Below are 6,058 nucleotides of genomic sequence, written 5' to 3'. Positions count from 1 at the left end.
CTTCGCGAGGCCATTATAATAATCGGTTGTGGCTCTGCACTGTTCTGAGACAGGGCGAGTGACACAGAGATGAGTGTAAGAGGAAGTTAAGCTCTTTTGTTGATTGTAACATGCTTTTATTGTGGAACTCACACAAACAGCATTCAAACAGACATATAGCAATCGTCGCCCGAAGAAACATGGGGGACATGATGCATCTGAACATTGAGGGTGACACCGTGTTTATGTGGTGTTGGCAACTCTCGCGAGGCCAGTATAATCATGGGTTGTGGCTCTGCACTGTTCTGAGACAGGGCGAGTGACACAGAGATGAGTGTAAGAGTAAGTAAAGCTCTTTAGTTGATAGTAACATGCTTTTATTGTGGAACTCACACAAACAGCATTCAAACAGACATATAGCAATCGTCGCCCGAAGAAACATGGGGGACATGATGCATCTGAACATTGAGGGTGACACCGTGTTTATGTGGTGTTGGCAACTCTTGCGAGGCCAGTATAATCATGGGTTGTGGCTCTGCACTGTTCTGAGACAGGGCGAGTGACACAGAGATGAGTGTAAGAGGCAGTAAAGCTCTTTCGCTGATTGTATACCTGCTTTTATTGTGGAACTCACACAAACAGCATTCAAACAGACATAGCAATCGTCGCCCGAAGGAAATGGGGGACATGATGCATATGAACATGGCGCTTGGGGGCGGGGCCTCCCGCTCACTCACTCTTTCACCGTCAGGGAGACGGCTCGTATGGCGCGCTGGCTCTCTCGCGGCGCGAGATCCTCAACTGACCCTGACGTTACCTTCAAGGCTCTTACCACTGCTGGTTTTGGCAGAAACGAGCGTCCGATTCAGAGCGGGGTGCCACAGCGGGTTATTTTAGCTGGTTTTAGGAGTAACCCCAGAGTGCAGTCTGGACGATGGGGCGGGGCGACACTTCGAGGCGGAGCGACACGTGTCGCCCCGCCCATATTTGTTTTCCCCGCCTTTGACATTTTCCTCCGAGCCAGCAGGGGGCAGTTTGCGTTGAAACAAACAGAACGGTGGCAACTACAGCAGCAGAGTAATAACGCTATTCCGTTGATTGCTTGAGGTGAGTAAAGGTGGTTGTGTAAATATCTTATAATATGAAATGCGATGTTCGATCATTTATTTATCCATGGTACGTTCAATTTGAATAATTATTGTTAATAATTGTTATAAATTGCTCATTTTATTGTTCTTTGTGGATTGTAACAATACTATGGAAGCATATGGGTAGCATTATTCAATTTGGGATGTAATATGCAAAATGACAATGCAATATGTAAAATAGCAATGCATTTCTGTATTTACATTTACATTTTCCAATACATTTGTGCAACGTTTGGTGCAAAATGAAAATGAAAATTAAATTACATAATTTTAATTTGCCATTTACTACACCAGTTTTAAAATGTAAAATTAATATTAATTTTAACGCTTTATAAGTTGCAAAATTAAAATGAAAATGTATTACAGAAATGATTAGATATGTCTAACATGTTAAAGCAAAAACTGTGGCAAAATGATCATTTAAATGCTATTTTTCTTAATTGCATTAACACTCACAGTCAAGACACTTACGATTGCATTTTCATTCGGTGTCCCGCAATGAATGTAGCAAAACTCAATGTGCACATTGAAAATGCATTCCGAGCCGATCACGTGTCCCCGCCCTCGCGCCACGTCAATCATTGTGTGAACAAGGCGGGGCTTACAGAAGGTCAGAGACTCAAGTCTCAAGAAGAGGATTCAAGTGAGAGAACATGGACAAGACAGTTGGTCCGTGTATGTTTTGATCATTTCGGTTTATGGCTTCAATATTTCGTTCGGACTTGTGGGCGGAGCTGAAACGCTGCTTTCATCTGATTGGCCGAATCGGATCGGTTTTCATCTGACAGCCTTCAGCTCGGTCTTCTCATTCTTTCAGGCAGAATAAGAGTCAGTGCGAGTGAAGCACTGAAATGTCTGAAACTACGCTCACTGTTAATTAGCATAATATTTGAATCAGATGTAGCTGGGCACATAATTCGTGCTGCTGAGACCTGCAAATTATTTCTAGGTTGTAGTAGTGTATGAATATTGTCCCACTGATAAAAACAGTGCAAATAGTTCTGTCCCTTTGGATAACAGTAAAGTGGAAATAAATATAGTTAAATTTATGAAATAAAATTAAATAGGATTTTTTGGGAAGGTAAGTCTGGCCAGTTATACAAGCAACACGAGTCGGACGAGTCTAAAGATATGAGCTGAATTGGGTGAAACATTAAAGTTCTAGTCTGTGTCAATTACTCTCATAATAAATAATAATAATAATGTTAACTGTATTTTTCGGTATAAGTTGCATCAGTCCAAAAATACGTCATGACGAGGAAAAAAACATATATAAGTCGCACTGGACTACATGTCACATTTATTCAAGACCAAGAGAAAACATTACCGTCTGCAGCCGCGAGAGGGCGCTCTGGGGTAGGCTACAGGAGCACTGAGCAGCATAGAGCTAATTTTACTATTTTTATTTAGAAATTTAACTATATTAATTTTTACAATTATTTATTAATGTCTCTCTCTCTCACACACACACACACACACACACACACACACACACACACACACACATACCTAGTGCCTTATGACTTAAAAGATGAGAGTGGTAAATGTTACAGACATGGAACTGTTCAGTCTATTATTGATTTTAATTTCCACTTCACTGTTATCCAAAGGGACAGAACTATTTGCACTGTATTAATCAGTGGGACAATATTCATACAATACTACAACCTAGAAATAATTTGCAGGTCTCAGCAGCACGAATTATGTGCCCAGCTACATCTGATTCAAATATTATGCTAATTAACAGTGAGCGGTGGTTTCAGACATTACAGTGCTTCACTCGCACTGACTCTTATTCTGCCTGAAAGAATGAGAAGACCGAGCTGAAGGCTGTCAGATGAAAACCGATCCGATTCGACCAATCAGATGAAAGCAGCGTTTCAGCTCCGCCCACAAGTCCGAATTAAATATTGAAGCCATAAACCGAAATGATCAAAACATACACGGACCAACTGTCTTGTCCATGTTCTCTCACTTGAATCCTCTTCTTGAGACTTGAGTCTCTGACCTTCTGTAAGCCCCGCCTTGTTCACACAATGATTGACGTGGCGCGAGGGCGGGGACACGTGATCGGCTCGGAATGCATTTTCAATGTGCACATTGAGTTTTGCTACATTCATTGCGGGACACCGAATGAAAATGCAATCGTAAGTGTCTTGACTGTGAGTGTTAATGCAATTAAGAAAAATAGCATTTAAATGATCATTTTGCCACAGTTTTTGCTTTAACATGTTAGACATATCTAATCATTTCTGTAATACATTTTCATTTTAATTTTGCAACTTATAAAGCGTTAAAATTAATATTCATTTTACATATTAAAACTGGTGTAGTAAATGGCAAATGAAAATTATGTAATTTAATTTTCATTTTCATTTTGCACCAAACGTTGCACAAATGTATTGGAAAATGTAAATGTAAATACAGAAATGCATTGCCATTTTACATATTGCATTGTCATTTTGCATATTACATCCCAAATTGAATAATGCTACCCATATGCTTCCATACAATACACTCTGTACATGGCTTTAGTCATACCTGTCAAGTATCCCGTTTTGGCCGGGAAAGTCACGTATTTTACCCTTCTTTCCCGCCGTCCTCCCGTATTAGTATTTTCCCGTAAATCTCCCGTATTTTTATTTATTTTATTTTTTTACCTGCGTTATTAATAAAATAATAATAATAAAAACATTCCCAATCTGAGCTCTGTCACTAGTCTCGCGATAACTCCCACCTGTAGTAGCCTGTCGCGAGGGGTGTGTGAGGTCAGATGACATGAGTTATAACGTGGGAAAAACAACAACAACAAAAGAAAAAACAGAGACGGATGATGGATTCTACAATAGAGAGTGAAGGCACACCTGCCAAAAAACCAAAACCCATGTGTAAATACCGTGATAAATGGGACAGCGAATTTACTTTTTTAAAGAATGCAAAGTCTGCAACGAATTGGTACAACAACTCACTAAAAGAGTAAAAGAAAAGTTATGTGAAATGAAAAGAAAAACTGTTAAAGAAAAGCAATATGAAATGAAAAGAATGTGTGGAATTAAAATAAAATGTAAATGTAAAAACAAGCAATGTTAAATTAACAGAAAATATGCAAATAAGCCTTTAAATAAATGCTCTTCATATATACCCTTTTGTGTTTTAATTTGGGCTATAACACCTGTCTTAAAATGTAAGGGATACTGGAGCTTTGTTGGGGTGGTGGGACTGCTCGCAATGGGCGCTGGAAAATTTCCCTTATTTTCAAATCCAAAACTTGACAGGTATGCTTTAGTTCATAGGTTCGATTTTACAGAGGTATGGCATCACATTTGTCAAGTTATTTGAACAGACATGCATGATTTTTGTGTGTATATTATTATTATTATTTTTTTTTTTCAGGATGACATGATCAGGAGGTGGTGGTGTTCTGTTCTCCTGGACAGCTTTACTCCGCAAATGTATGTAGCTGTTTGAATGTTGCTACATGAAACATTACTCTGTACTATATCTAGCAATATACCTACCTCTTGACATTTGTTCTTTTAGAGCTCAACCACTGAGGAGAACTTCACCATTCACCATGTCTTCAGGCAGAGTCCAGCAAAGCAGGTTATTTGTGCACATACATTCATTAAGAACTAATAATTACATATGTGTGTACATGCAGAGGTATTTTAGTTATTACAGCTACATAGTTGTTCAGATGTGAAATTGGTATTATGTACAAGTACTATATTGGTCAATACTGTGGATTATTTAATATATAACTATCAGTTAACATCAGCATCAAAGACATTTAAAAACATTTCAGCTTAATTCATTTTCAGACAGCAGCAAGTTTTTTAAATAACTTCTGTTTGCGATCTAATGTGGATTTTGTTCACCATATAAGATAGAAATATTTATATTCAATGTAAAAGATCTTCATGTGGATCATGCATACAAATATATACAAATATCTCACTGGATTATTACAATTAATGGCAAAATGAATGTGTGGAAATGTAAACTAATATATCCTACTGACACACAACAGCAAAATATATAAATAATTGGCTTAAAACAGTTTTTTTTCAATGTGAAAATACTAACACTAATACTTCTGCACAGTACTGTATATATTAACATTTTATTAGTGTTATTATAAAAGAATGAGTATGCAGTTGTGACAACAATCTATAGAGTTTTTAATGAGAGTTTGTTTAAAGCAAGGTTGTCTGTAGTCAGTGTTTATATAATGTTTAATAACTTTTATATACATATATAAATAAACCTATGTATGTTTTTGATTCAACAGCTTCCACTGGAAATCCTCAGGGAAGTTATTTTGTCGGCGGGTGACTCTGCATATTTGACACTTTCTCTGGTTTGCAGATGGTTTAGGGATGTGCTCCGAAGTTTTTCGGAAAGCGGCACAGTTTGCCTGGCTAGAGAGTAAGATTTCCCCGTTTAATGCTCATTCTCCAATTGAATTTTGTAGTAGAAGGCTGTTAAACTTTTTTTGTATTATTATTATTATTATCTTTCATGTATTTTGTCTTTACACTATAAGTTGTGGCCAACTGGAAGAATTGTCCTCCTGTCTCCTGACCGGAACGAGTTCAGACGGATGTACAGCATCAGGGAACACTTGCAGTGCAGAGCCCTTTTCAAGTTTAACCCAGGGTACAGGGAAGAGACCGGCGTGGTGATCTTCTGGGCTTTTGTTTACACAGGATTTTGTTCCAAGGACTGTTTTTTTTTTTTTTTTTTTTTTTTTTTTTTTGCGGCATGAAACACATTTGTGTGTTAAGTTCATTGAAGGGAAATAGAGAATGGGCTGAGATCAACTGGTTTTGATTATTAATTGATGTAATTTAAAGTTAAACTTTGCACTGTATAATGTTTTAATAAAAAAGCTATGGAAAACACGTGCATGACAACAGGTTTCAGTCATT

At 37.7% G+C, this 6,058-nt stretch overlaps 1 long non-coding RNA gene across 2 annotated transcripts; it reads left to right on the top strand.

Moving 5' to 3' along the window:
• Positions 1 to 877: 877 nt before the first annotated feature.
• LOC128017587 (uncharacterized) lies at positions 878 to 6,031 on the top strand. Of its 2 annotated transcripts, none has more exons than XR_008184480.1 (5): positions 878 to 1,086; positions 4,521 to 4,579; positions 4,668 to 4,730; positions 5,419 to 5,555; positions 5,674 to 6,031. It is a non-coding gene; the product is annotated as an uncharacterized LOC128017587 (long non-coding RNA). The 2 variants fall into 2 exon arrangements; XR_008184481.1 differs by lacking the exon at positions 878 to 1,086 and adding an exon at positions 4,406 to 4,436.
• The last annotated feature ends 27 nt before the right edge of the window (positions 6,032 to 6,058 follow it).

Source organism: Carassius gibelio, chromosome A1, assembly GCF_023724105.1.
Source record: "Carassius gibelio isolate Cgi1373 ecotype wild population from Czech Republic chromosome A1, carGib1.2-hapl.c, whole genome shotgun sequence".
In the NCBI taxonomy this organism is placed as follows: domain Eukaryota; kingdom Metazoa; phylum Chordata; class Actinopteri; order Cypriniformes; family Cyprinidae; genus Carassius; species Carassius gibelio.
This window is presented reverse-complemented; position numbering and strand designations above follow the sequence as displayed.